This window comes from Phoca vitulina, unplaced genomic scaffold (assembly GCF_004348235.1).
Source record: "Phoca vitulina isolate PV1807 unplaced genomic scaffold, GSC_HSeal_1.0 scaffold11, whole genome shotgun sequence".
Taxonomy (NCBI): Eukaryota; Metazoa; Chordata; class Mammalia; order Carnivora; family Phocidae; genus Phoca; species Phoca vitulina.
Window position 1 is genome coordinate 31,515,065 of NW_022589714.1, and position 12,948 is coordinate 31,528,012.

Sequence of the window (12,948 nt, forward strand, 5' to 3'; positions counted from 1 at the left end):
GAACCCTTCACCAAGCTGAGATCTGAGGAGTCAGTTTCTACCTGAATGCTGCCCAGTTTCAGTGACATTCCTGCAGCTTTACCTGAACCTGGCTGGGTGATGTTCTAGTACTGCAGCCCATTCCAAGCTCAGCATCAGCATATGCAGGAAACTAACTCCACATTCTGAAGTGCTCAGGGTTCCTGGCAGCTCAAGAGAATAGCATCAGTGCCTTTATTTTGCTTAAGTGCGGGAATAAAAAAGCTAAGATGGAACTCTTGAAATGAATTCTTTGGACAGACTTAAATATACCATGGAGAATATAAATTTTCTAATTCAAGAGCCATTACACTTCAACATTGATTTTACATCATCTTCCCTTTTCGTCCATTTTTTTATTCTTTACCAATCCTCTGCAGAGTCTAAAAGAGAAACGAGAAGGTAGTTTTCACCAACAAAAGTTTTATACCTCACAAAATATGATCTAGAAGCCATATTCAGCAAAGTATGTGTGTTTTAATTCCATCTTCAATTGGTTGGGGTAGGTGTAGCCCTCCTCCAGTTTCCCACCTATAGACTTATCTTTAACCTTTTGGGTATTCTCTTAGACTCCAAAGAGCAGGTGTCAAGGATAAGACAAATGCAGTTTCAAGCTACTGATGAAAAGCAACAAATTCTTTATTCCTTGAGAATAGAAACATGTTTTCTTCTTCGCTTTTCTTAATCTTGGACTACATCACCCTAGAAAGATAAATGTCACTGCCCTTAATACTAGCTACATCTCAAGACCAACAAAAACTCTTCAAATCAGTAACCTTTGCTTTGATCTTCAAATCCTAGGACTGGGAATTGGCTAAAGTCAGATGTCAGCTCAGCCTGGGGGCTGAACTCTCCAACTCTCCCAAGGCGGGAGAGCTAGCCTTGGTACTTCTCTAGGTGTATTAAAAATTTTGAAGTCTCCAATTGCTTCTATTATATATTAACATTCATCATAATTATTATTAATTCACTCATTCAACAAATATTATTCTGATCAAGTACTGAATCCTCTTCACATAAAAAATACTAACAGTTTATTGACTATCTAGATGGCTTGGAAGCTTATACCTTCCCAGATGTGCAGACAAGAGAAGTCTTCCTTAAGCCCTAGGCTTTTTTTTTTTTTTTTTTAACATTTTATTTATTTATTTGAGAGACTGAGCACGAGAGAGAGAGCACGAGCAGGGGAGGAGTAGAGCGAGAGGGAGAAGCAGACTCCCCACCGAACAGGGAGCCCGATGCGGGGGCTCGATCCCTGGACTCGAGCCAAAGGCAGACGCTTAACCGACTGCGCCACCCAGGCACCTCAAGCCCCAGGCTTAACTCAACCTGATCATCCAACCCAGTTGATTTAAAACAGAGAGCAGTAGCTCCCCACTTCTGCGGAAGTGTGGTTTCTGAACGTCATGTGGGATAACGTGAAGTCTAATCTTCTACTCAAAACTTGTCAGTAGGTAACCAACCAGCCCCCTCCTATTTGCACTTGGCCTGAACTTTGCTTTGGTTTGGTCATTTTAGCCCTGTGTACAGGTATTAGAAAGCCATGATTAACACTCCCTCCCCCCAATCTTTAAAGGGAAGCATCATCTCTAAAACTTACCTGCAAACTGTATCCTCCATTATATTTCATGAATGAATAATGAATGAATGGGTGCATGCATGAACAAGGTATCTTTTGGTTTCTACACCACTGAGAAGTCCATCAAGATCTCACTCCACAGGGTTAGTGTTCAGGTTCCTTCTCTGCCAGGACTACCAAAGCCCCATCATGAATTTCAGCAATTCATGGCACTGAGCATCATAAACAGCCTGAACAAGGATGCATAAAGTAGATTAGGCAGCTGAGAGGGCTTTCCTCACTTTATCACTGTGGGGTGTGGGCTTCTAGCCACATACACAAGGAAAGCTGAGTGGAAGCTTCAAGTACTAGACGGAGTGTTTGTGTTCCCCCCTAAATTCTTATGTTGAAGCCCTAACCTCTTGTGTGATGACTGATATTTGAATGTGGGGCCTTTGGGAAGTAATTTGGTTTAGAGGAGGTCATGGACTGGGTCTCCATGATGAGATTAGTGTCCTTATACATAGAGGAAAAGAGCTCTTGCTCTCTTGCCCTTCCCCCCAACCATGGGAGGACACAACAAGAAGGCAGCCATCTGTAAACCAGGAAGAAGGCCTTCACCAGGAACTGAATCTGCTGGCACCTTGATCTTGGACTTCCTAGTTTCCAGAAATGTGAAAAATAAACTTCTGTTGTTTAAGCCACCTAGCCTATGGTATTTTGTTATGGCAACCTAAGCAGATTAAGACATAGGGCCATTTCCCTGTTATTTAAACTCTCCCTGGAGGCAGGAATCAAGAAGAGAAATGGCAACAAACTAGTACTGGGGCAATAAAGAGCACTCATAAAGAATGTGGGCTTGCTGTCAGGGCCCAGCTCTGCTCCTTGGGCAAGTCACAACCTGTTTCCTCATCTGTGCAATGGGGCTAATAATAGTACCTATCTCATAGGATTGTTCTGAGAATTAAGTAACACAAACATACTTCCTGACGCTAGCAAGTGCTCGGTCAACGGTTATTATTTTTACAATGCTGAAGCCAGACACATGCTCTAGTTGTAATTCTTTCTCTTAGGGTCTGCTAATCAGAAGAAGCAGAAAGATGTGGTAGACGGAGCCATGTAGCAGTAATCAGAAGCCCTGGAAGTTTGAGTCCCTGTTTTTGACATTTTCTCATTGTGACTTTGACAAATGCCTTACCCTCATCAACCCCAAGTTCCCTTCATCTGTAAAAAACAAAACAAAACAAAATATGATGATATCTGTTCTCTAGGCCTCCATAGGATGGTTGCAAAAGTTGTATTTGACAAGGAAAATAAAAGCACTTTGAAATCTGTCCAGCAGATGCTCACACAGGAATACTGGAAGAGGTGAATTTGTCAATACCTCTAAGGCTCTAAAACAATGTTTTCAAACTTTTTGATTGTAACCCATTAAAAGAAACGTATTTTACATTGCAAACAGGCACACATTCATCACTAAAGCAAAAGCTTAACAAAATAATTCTTTTTTTTTTTTTTAAAGATTTTATTTATTTATTTGACAGAGAGAGCACAAGCAAGGGGAGCGGCAGGCAGAGGGAGAGGGAGAAGCAGGCTCGCCGTTGAGCAGGGAGCCCAATGCAGGGCTCGATCCCGGGACCCTGAGATCATGACCTGAGCTGAAGGCAGACGCTTAACCGACTGAGCCACCTAGGTGCCCCTTAACAAAATAATTCTTATGTTTGTTATTTTTAATTAGAATCTTTCCTTTCCTTCCTCCCTTCCTCCCTTCCTCCCTTCTTTCTTTCTTTCAATGCAGGTCAGTAATTGCACAAGGCTTGGTCCTAACTTCCAACTCTCACTAGGCATCAGAATAATTTTAAAAATCTGATGCCCACGCCCTACCTATTGAAATTCTGAATCAATGGTTTATGGTGGGGCTGAGGTGCATTCTTAAGAGAGCCCCGGTTGATTTTATTGTACAATACAACTAATGGTTTCTAGCTCACAGCTAAAAAAACCATTGTGTTATTTATTTACATCCTGGTCGGCTAAATACTCTCTGCACCCAGAAGGGCTGCCCCACCCCCACAGGGCCGAAGCTCTGCTGCTGACAGTGAGTGAGTGCATTACTCACTCCGTGGCTCCAGGGTGCACGAGGTAAATACAGAAAGGCAAGATCAAAGCAGAGCCTGGCCTTTATGGGAGGTCTCCTATCTCCGCACAGATGGCTGATAACCCCATGCAGAGCAAAAACCGGAGTGGATCTGGATGATTCTTTAAAAAGTAAAGGGACCCCTAAAGAACTTGTTGCTTGAGTAGGAAGGGCTAAGGAAAAAAAAAGGGAAACTGCCAGACTTTGCTCATAGCCTGCTAACATAGCAGAGAAAGCTCTGACCCTGGCACAGACAAGGGTCTCAGTAGATTCTGGAGATTAGCTCAGTTGGAGGGGGTTTTCCCAGCCTGGCTATCTCCTTCCCAGTTTTGCCCAGATGAAACAGAAAGCTCCACCCCCAGCTCACCGTTGCTCCACACAAGAGAAATGTGGGGGATTGACTGTCCTGTTCACCTGGCTGGAGTCATCTTTAGCCTATACTTGGTTGCCTAGCAGAACCAGGGCAGAACCTGGGCCAGAATGCAGAAGGAACCACGGGGGCAGAGGTGTCTCTGCCCTACTATCAGACACACAGATGGGATCAGGAAGCCTGGATTGGTTCTTTTTTTTTTTTTTTTTTTTAAAGATTTTATTTATTTATTTGAGAGAGAGAGAATGAGAGACAAAGAGCATGAGAGGGAGGAGGGTCAGAGGGAGAAGCAGACTCCCTGCCGAGCAGGGAGCCCGATGCGGGACTCGATCCCGGGACTCCAGGATCATGACCTGAGCCGAAGGCAGTCGCTTAACCAACTGAGCCACCCAGGCGCCCTGGATTGGTTCTGTATACAGTGAATTAAATAACCAAAGCTGTCTGTTTGAAGCCTAGTCCCTGGATTTACTAACCAGACATAATACTAAGAGACTAAGAGTTGCCATTTACTGGGCACCTTCTGTGCACGAAGCACTTTATATTCATTATCTCATTTAATTCTACAATATCTCTTCAGACAGGAGTTATACAAAATCTCAGGTTTAAGGAACTTACCCAGGGACATGCTAGCATGCTAATGCAGGTTGATGCCCACTCCAGATCCCATGCTCCAGTCCAGAGTGTCTTAGCACTACTGACATTTCAGTTGGTCATTCTTTGTTTTGGGGGCTGTCCTTTGCATTACATTATGCTTAGGAGCATCTCTGGCCTCTACTTACTACATGCCTTAACATCCCTCTCCTCTCCAGCTGTGATAATAAAAAATGTCTCCAGACATTATCAGATATGGGGAGGAGGGGAGGGGTCACTACTCTAGTCTAAACCACCACTATGCTGTCTTGTTTCCTGGTACTTTGTAAGTACATAAACAGTTCTTCAGAAGAGAGACAGAGCTGGAACGAAACACTACTACGGACGTGATAATCAGAAGACTCTAGGAAAGTATTGTACAACAATAATACCACCTTATGCTACAGTTACATATCATTTACAATTCACTAAGTACTTTTATAGTCATTATCTCCTTTCATGGCATATGACTGCACAGCAGGATCTAATTCCAAGAGTTAATACACCTCAAAAATATGAACACTATTAAGAGATCCGTATATTTAGCCTTCTCCAAGAAATTGAGGGAAAAGAACATGTAGTGAAATCCACATGAATTCTTAGTGCCATAAGCCATTAGGAGAAAAAACTTTTGCACTGCATGGTCCTAAGGGAGCACCTTATGTGAACTCTTGGAGGACAAGTCTGTTTCTACCTCTGTCTCCTGCACACACCTGCCTAAAACAGAGAACTCTCACTAAATGTCGAAGATTTCACAAAACATCTATTTCACAGCAACCTCTAGCTATTTGATTGATTAAAACTAAGATAAAATTCTTTTCCCACATTTCTACATCTCCCTAATTTATATTACAACAAAAATCATAGAATCAGAAAAAAATTAATGTCAATATTTATGAAAGAGCCAAGAGCTTAGTGCCAAGTTATTCTTCCCTGTCATTTAACAAAGCAGATCAAAATTTTAGTTTAACTAAAACAAATGTGCACCAGAATCATCCCTTTCAATACATGCCAAGAGAACGGTAGCTATTTTTTTTTTTAAGATTTTATTTATTTATTTGACAGAGAGAGACACAGCAAGAGAGGGAACACAAGCAGGGGGAGTGGGAGAGGGAGAAGCAGGCTTCCCGCGGAGCAGGGAGCCCGATGCGGGCTCGATCCCAGGACCCTGGGATCATGACCTGAGCAGAAGGCAGACGCTTAACGACTGAGCCACCCAGGCGCCCCGAGAATGGTAGCTATTGCATTAGAATAGTATTCGACCGATTAAGGAAAAGAATTATAGGAGGAGCTTCGGATTTTCATCGAAGTGTTATACCTAATATACAATAAAAATAAGAATGTTCGTTTAAAAAAAATCTGAATTCAAAAATAAAGCAGCTAGCAATGGTTGTTTTTTAAGGTCACTTTAAAAATTCCTGAGAAGCTAGGAGAGTAAAAACAAAATGTTCCCATTCACATATTCATTTGCAAAGCCCAGCAGAGGGAATATCATTATCTTGGAAATGGTAAATTTATACATGGTGTCAAAGGAATTTTAATATAAAACTATCAATAAACAGTATTAATAACAAAAATAGCGAGACTCTCTTGAGCACTTATGTGTCAGGCACTGGATTCAGTGTTTTACGTGCAGAAATCTCATCACAGCCTCGTGGAGTGCACACTCATTAGCATCTACATTTTAAGGTAAGAAAACTGAGTCTGAAAGAGATGAAATCACTTGCGCAAGATCACAGATCAACATTCAAGCCCTGGGTGTATGAAGCTTCATGTTATATAACCTTAAAAAAAAATTGGTAATTCAGGGAAAAAATGGAAAAAGGATATGTTAATTTTTCACACTCTGTGCCACGGAGTCCCAAAACTGAAACACATTTGCAGAACTCACTCTCTTCCCTTACTTCTATATGGATCCTTTCACATAAAAACTCAAGTACCAGGCATTTCTGGGTACCTTTGTTTGGTGAGAAAACAAGTCTTTTTGTTTGTTTGTTTTGTCTTCTGTAAAAATGCACAGTGATGGAATCTGCCTGGTAAAGAGTACCTTGAAAGAGAAAAGAAAGGCTTATTTTCTCCAGCCCAATAGGCCATAAGGTATAACAATAGGTGATGGGACCAATTCTTTTACATGCACATGAGAGCATATACATCCAAATAAAGGTTGCTTCAAAGCAATTACTTTCCAATCCGAAACACATTTGCATACCTGTACTGGATGCCCCTTTTAAAACTGCCAGTCCTGGGGCGCCTAGGTGGCTCAGTCGTTGGGCGTCTGCCTTCAGCTCGCGTCGTGATCCCAGGGTCCCTGCTCAGCGGGGAGCCTGCTTCTCCCTCTCCCTCTCCCCCTGCTTGTGTTCCTATTCTTACTGTCTCTCTCTGTCAGATAAATAAATAAAATCTTTTTTTTTTTAAAGATTTTATTTATTTATCTGACAGAGAGAGACACGAGAGAGGGAACACAAGCAGGGGGAGTGGGAGAGGGAGAAGCAGGCTTCCCATGGAGCAGGGAGCCCGATGCGGGGCTCGATCCCAGGACCCTGGGATCACGACCTGAGCCGAAGGCAGCCGCTTGACGACTGAGCCACCCAGGCGCCCCAATAAATAAAATCTTTAAAAAAATAAAATAAAAAAAATAAAACTGCCAGTCCTTCAAGAGGACTTTCATTACTTTAACAGGCATACTTCCTATTACAACCTCAATTCCTCACCTCAGAAACCAGAGTTGATCCCACTTGGTATTTGGCTCTTTCCCAACTGAGGAAGGTTTGCCATCATGGAGGCAATTCAGTAAATGTGTTACAAACTCTGAAGGTAACTCCAAGGCAGGAGCTCCAAAATTATGCTCAGCAATGACAGCATCAGTAGAATCAGTCCACAGCTTACCAAGATGAGTCTCCCGAAAGAGAGAAATACTCATTTGAATGTATAAATACAGGCATATTTATTTTAATATTTGGATAAAGAATTGAAAGAATCAGCTAGCTATGTCCAAGTAAATAAATATGCTGTGCAATAATGATAATGCAGATTTTGGTGCAAGGTTCTGACCACCCCCTTAATGAAAAAAAAGCATGTCCTGAAATGATAGTTGCAAAATGAGTAAATCATCTTTCCGTTAACTTGCATAATTATTGAAGAGCTTTCCTTTTCATGAAGAAAAAAAAGAGGCCCAACATAAACTAGTTGCCAGAATAGTCCTTGGTCCTCCCAGGAAGCTTAAATCTCAGTGTGTGTCACAATATGGACCTATATCTACAGCAGAGAAGGAAAGGAGTGAGGATCATCTCTCTCCCCCTGCCTCTCAAAGCCCAGGAAACTTCCCTGGGAGAAATCCACTCAGTAGGATTCCTGGGGCCCTGGGTAGTCCTGAATTAACTGTTAGATGAAATAATTAAACTAATTACCATACAAAATCAACCATATGGATAAGTTAATACACAATGTCAGTATTACTTAACTAATTGAAGGGAGCTGGATACTCAAAATTAACAACAGGGAAAAAAAAAACAAACAGAAAATGTACTGGTCATTTGTTCACCTTTGGCACACATTTGGCTACCCATTCACTGAGGCACTAAGCAGCCTAGTGTCCTGCCAGTGACCTGGTCAAGGGTGTAGCAGCACAGGGGTGGGTACCGGCTGTGAATATCTTAAGAGGGTAGTCAAAGGCCGTCCACCTTCCATGCAGGTAACTTCCTGTTAACTTCAGTAAAGGAAGTCCATACCAACACAAACAATCCAAAACTGTACAGTATTTCTCGTGTTTACTCGGCTGTGGAATGCAGTGCATTTGTGGGCGGTGGTGTCCGTGTGTGCGCGTGCCTGCACGCCCCACCCCCTTGCTGATTTTCCTCCAGTTTTCACTCAGAAACAGCTTCTCACAGAGTATAGGAGAGTGGGGAGCAAATAACACAAGTGGATCTAAGAATTAAACACACCTTTATGATGAATTGTGCCTAACGCACACACACAGGTAGAGTTTCTCTGCACATTGGAAATCTCACTCCTTAACTACTCTTTAAGCCCAGACTGTTCTCAATGGGTCCCTAGGCAAAATCACTTCTAACCCAGCTTAGAAATAGGAGATGCAGCACAGACCCCATCCGAGCCCGCGGATCTGCCCTGGTCGGTCTGTGCTCCAGGGCCCACAGATGCACTGGAAGCTGCGGTGCCCCCGCTGCCTTCAGGTCCCCGCGCCAGTTAGCGAGCTGCGCCCCTCCCTAGTCCCTCCCGCCCCCCGTCTGTGGTGGCCTCGTCGTGCTCTCCGGAGTGAATGCCCTCTCGAGGTTTCTATGGCCCCATTCCACCGAGAGGGTATGTCCCCTAGGCCGAGACGTTCCGCGAGTCCCTGCCCCCTCACCCCCGCCCCCAGCCACCCGGGATCCTCCGCCGCGGCGTTCCATCCCTCCGACCCCCTATGCTCCACAACGTATCACCCGCTTCCCGCACAACTCCGCTTCCTGCGCCCCCTCTAGGACATGTCCCCTCCCTCCTTCCCCCAAGAAGCCACAAGCCTTGCCACCCCCCGCCCCTTTCCGGGGCTCCCCTCCCGCCCCGCCCGCCTCGGGCTTCCTCTCCTCCGCACTCCCCTCGGGTCTTCAGTTCCCCTCCGCCCTGCGGAGGGCGCCCCAAGAATGCCAACAGGACACCCTCGTTCCGGCAGCGAAGCTCTCCAACGTCGCGGTCCTGACCCCTCAGTCCTCCAGGCTCGGGCTCCGGGAGTCCCCAACGTCTGGATCCTGACCTGCCGCCTCACTCTCTGGGCTCGGGCTCTGAGACTCCCCAGCACCGGCGCACTGACCCCCGGTCCCCGGGCTCGGGTTCCTCAACGTCGCGATTCTGGACACCCCTCGGGGCTCGAGGTCTGGGGCTCTCCAACCTCGCTGTGCTGACATTCCTCCCCACCAACCCCGTGCTCGAGCCCGAGGGCTCCCCAACGGCGAGGTCCTGACCCCCGCCCCCCGCGCCTGCCCGCCCGGCTCGGAGCCCCCGACTCACCGGCAGGGGCGGCGGCTGAGCCCGCGAGCGAGCCCAGCCCAGCCCGGCCCGCACTCCGGCTCGGGTTACCGGCTACCCGCTTCCCGCAGGCTGCTGTGACTGCGGCGGGCGCAGCACAGGGGAGCGGCCCGGGGGAGGGGACCGCCGGGGGGCGGGCACCGCCCGGCTCCGCCCCTTCCCGGCCGGAGGCGGGATGCGCAGACCCGGGCGCCCACCGCGGCCCGGGTGCCGCCTCACCGAGGAAGTTGACTGACACCTCTACCTTCCACCCGGGGTCAGACCCACACAGCCCCCTTTCAGCTGGGGAGGCCCGAGGGCTTGAGAGAGTGACACGTTAATTACTGTCCTGTCGGTTCGAAGAACCCACTCCAGGGGGCCGTTTCCGAGGGTTTTTTGCTTTTTGGTTTTTTTTGGAGGTGTTTTTGGAGGAGAGAAACGGCAACAACAACAAACTTCATCTTGGATCTCAAGACCGATTCATATTCTGGCCTCTCCCCCCCCCCCCCCCCCCCCCCGCCTCTGCACATTCAGGGTCATTCTGCCTGCGAGATCCTATTATAACACACCAAGGAGGGCCCTTGCAGACACACATTTCCACACCCCTGAGATACACCCGTGAAGTACTCTCCTGTGACTTATGCACCACACAAACACACCTCTTACACTGACATGCAAGGAACCGACGTCTCTTCCCCTATATCCTCAATCCACAGCTCCCTAGCCAGTCCCCAATATCAATGATCCGCACTTACAGGGGGACAGGGCAGGAGAGGAGATTCCACATCTGGTCCCAGACTTGCTCTCCTCGCCCGCAATGTCTGTATTTCACCAGGTCAAAAATACACTTAAGATGTAGGAACATCAATTAACAAATCAAATTGGCTTTGCTATTAAAAAGCAGTCTCCATTATCTGGAAAAAGAAGAAAAACCGATCAGATCCTGAAAAGATGGCCTGAACCAATGCTCCTGGAGGAAGAATATTTGATTCATGTCATTACTTTTCTGAGACACTCAGGCCTAGCTCTGGATTGTTGAAACCTGGCACTTTGCCATTAGACCACCCCTGCTCCTGCAACATGTTTAACAACACCTCACATTTGCACTCTTTTCACTTTTCAAAACATTTTAAAATCCATTATTGTCTTTATCTTCAGCAAAACAGCATGAAGCAAAGATAGTAGGTTTTCCAACAGGGGTTATTTGAACTTCATAAATAAAGACTTTTAGATGCAGCAGTTCAAGGGCCAGGTTTCAAGCTGAGTCAGGATTAGGAAAGAATAAAGGGCCTGGTCTTCAGGGCCACTGGTCTTCCCACAGAATCACGGGCCCAGCACACATAGATACTAGTGGAAATGTCCCAGTAGGCCTTTGGCAGATTTGCCCTCTCTGTCTCTGCTTCACCCCAAAGATGTCAGGGAATTCTCCCATAGTCACAAAAACCTAAGCCCTCAATATTAACAGGCATTTATTTTTCGGCCAGAGATCATAAATGTACAGCAGAGCTGACTGACAGGGGATAAAAAGTCCCTTTTTTTCCTCTCTCTGCCACTCTAGAAACAAAATTACAGGTCAGCAAATATGAAGGCCCAACCATGGGCTCAGTCCAACTGAAGCAGGCTGTCAGTGAGAGCTGAGGACCCTTGTGAAATGCATGTTGATGATGTTTGCAGCTTTTCTTCTCCCCTGAGAGTCCCTCCACCTGGAGCGTGGAGAAGGGTTCTCTTGTCTTAAAAGAAGACCAACAAGTCCTTTAAGGCTTTCTCAGTGTCACAGTAAGAAAATGGTAAATGGGGACACCTGGGTGGCTCAGTCAGTTAAGCGTCTGCCTTTGGCTCAGGCCACCATCTCAGGGTCCTGGGATCGGGACAGAGCACGGAGTCGGGCTCCCTGCTCAGCAGGGAGTCTGCTTTTCCCTCTCCCACTCCCCCTGCTTGTACTCTCTCTCCTCTCTGGCAAATAAATAAATAAACTCTTAAAAAAGAAAAAAGAAAAGAAAAGAAAATGGTAAATGTTCCTTTCCTATGAACCTCTATCTAGGGGGCAGGCATGAAAGTGCAGACTGAAGTGTAATGGGCGTCAGGCATTTTCATCTGGGGGCAGAGAGTTCTGTTTACAAGTGGTGCCGTCCAGACCCACGAGATAAGAGAGGTGGTTTCTCATTCATCTTGCCTTTTTTTCTTTTAAGTGTGGTAAAATACTCATAACATAAATGTTACCATCTGAACCTTCTGAAAAAACTTTTAATTGTAGTAAACATAATATAAAATTTGCCACCTTAACCATTTTTTAAATGTACAGTTCAGTAGTGCTAAGTACATTCACATCCTTCATGCCTTTTAAAACTACTTGGATCTCACACTAGCTTCTTCCATTTTTTACTTGGAGGTGATGGCCCACTTCAGTTTGGGCAGTACAAGTGACATTTTGGTAATTCTGGAAAAAAGAGTCCTAAAGTGACCTTACTATTTTTGAATTAGTAAAAGCCTCCTGGATCTTTCATAAAGGATAGTAAGTGTGGCCTTTATTATATAGAAATTCACGGCCAACCTCCCTCCATGTAACACTTTCATCTGGCAACAACATTTTGACTTGTGTTTTTTCCAAAAGCTGGAAACAGGCAAGATCTGGGATATTAAAGAATTTCCTCAAAAAAGAGAATGCTAAACTGCTAACCCAATCAACATTCTATCAGACCCATTCCCCGTTCAGATTGCCCTTGAGAGCCACAGACACAACCCATATACGGCGTAATTAAAAAATAGATATGCAAGATTAAGGAGCTATTTTTGTCCCAAACTCTAACAAAACAATTTGGTCCATTTTATGTTGTATACATACCACACTGACACTGTTTTTCTATTGCTTTCACAGTGTGTTTACATAGCATTGTTTTCCAAGAAGCTCAAAGTGCATGCGATGACATTGTATCCTTAAACTTCATATATTTTATGTGAAGCAGGAAGGAGATAGGAACTGTTAGCTTTACAGTGACATGGAGAAATTGAAGTGTGCTATAGTTAAATCATCTGCTGGAACATCTATACTGGTTTATACTGGTCTATCCTAAAAGACCTACTCCTGAAAACTCATACAAGGAACAGCGTTATTTAAAAACACTAGTTATTTTTGTTTTCTTTTTACGTCTCATGGACAAACTGAGGGCTGTGAGTTTTTTCACTATCTTGGTAGAGAAAAGGAGAAGCACTTTGCACCACTAACTTATACCATACACAAAA

At 45.1% G+C, this 12,948-nt stretch overlaps 1 protein-coding gene across 1 annotated transcript in view; it reads right to left on the reverse strand.

The window, feature by feature from the left end:
• Window positions 1-9,832, reverse strand: part of PAQR8 (progestin and adipoQ receptor family member 8) — a 43,822-nt gene extending 33,990 nt beyond the window's left edge. Inside the window, exon 1 of the mRNA XM_032409671.1 lies at window positions 9,712-9,832. The gene's annotated coding sequence lies outside the window, so the exon portion shown is untranslated. The remainder of the gene's footprint in view (window positions 1-9,711) is intronic.
• Between the last annotated feature and the right edge of the window lie 3,116 nt (window positions 9,833-12,948).